Here is a 1,521-nt window from a genome sequence, read left to right on the forward strand (position 1 = left end):
TCTCTCTCTTTTTTTTTATATATATATATATATTATTTAGTTTAACGATTCAATTTCCGAGGGAATTGAGTCAGCTGATTGTATGTGTAGTTTCCACAAGAAGAAAAGCGCGAGAAAGATAGATTTTTCGGTTCTAGTTTTTTTTTTTACTTTTTATATATGTTTCTTTTTTTTTCCTCTTTCTCTTTCTCTCTCTCTCTCTCTTTACGTGTCCTTTGGACGATCGACGAGCTTGCGCTTTCAAGCATATGGTACACATGGCATTAAAATCGATTTAGAAGCGAATAATTCATTGTTGATCTCATTGTTGCCTCTTTATTATTCTTCCCTTTCGGAAGAGTCGAACATCTCGATCGAGAGACGAACCCTTTGCACTCCCAATCGATATTCGAGATAAGGACCTCAACCTAACGCGCCCGACTCGTTACAGACCCTTTCTACTGCCGCTCTACGCCACTCTCTCTTCTACACAATCGCGATCTCTTTCGATCTTCTCACGAGCATATGAGTTTCCAACGAATTATTATTTCGACTTATTTCACAATATCTTTATCTTCAAAAAAGTCAAACCCTCTCTCTCCTCCCCCCCCCCCCCCCTTCCGATTTCCATTGGAAACTGGATCTCCTACCACTAACTATATATATATATAAACTGATCAACAACAAAAAGTCAAAACTGATATCTTTTTTTTTTTTTGTATGCCTTCATTCGTGTATGGGAATAAGTACACATTACGATATATATATATATTCATTGTTCACCTGTGTATGTATAGTATAACATATAATAATGTCTGTATAATATCTATATATGTATATCTTTTCTTTTCTTTTTCTTTTTTCTTTGTCTTTCGTACAAAGCGTATAATGTACGTTCGCCTGTCCGTTCGACCGACCTGTCTGTTGACCGACCGTTGCAAAAAAAAGTAACGAGGAATATAACTATAAAGCGAAACGAGGTTGCGATAATAGTTAGTTAGTTAGCCAGCCAGCCAGCCAACCAACCAGCCAGCCAGCCAGNTGGGAGGGAGGGAGAGTGAGAGTCGTAAGTTCTCGAGGACTCGAGGAATATTTTATTGCTGGGAATGATGTTTCTCTCTCTCTTTCTCTTTCGATTATGAGATTAACTGCATTTCGTTCTTTCTTCTTTCTGTATTAATTTATTAAAAGATATATATATATATATAAAACGATCGAGACTGTACCCCGAATTGAATCGAATTGCACACCATTATATTATTATCTATATATATATATTTCTCACTCACTGTCACACGGCCAATGCTCTGGGTATGTCGTATGCTGGATGGATTAATTGATTAATTGACTTGATTAATTGACTTGATTGATTGATTCAATTAATTTTCGAACCTTGATTGAGACTTGACTTGTTTATTATATATTGCTCTATTCTATCTATCTATCTGTCTATCTATCTGTCACTCTCTGTCTCTCTCTCTCTCTCTCCGTACGATATTACCTATATATATATATATTTGTATATATGTATATATATATATA

This window comes from Apis dorsata, unplaced genomic scaffold (assembly GCF_000469605.1).
Source record: "Apis dorsata unplaced genomic scaffold, Apis dorsata 1.3 scaffold_355, whole genome shotgun sequence".
In the NCBI taxonomy this organism is placed as follows: domain Eukaryota; kingdom Metazoa; phylum Arthropoda; class Insecta; order Hymenoptera; family Apidae; genus Apis; species Apis dorsata.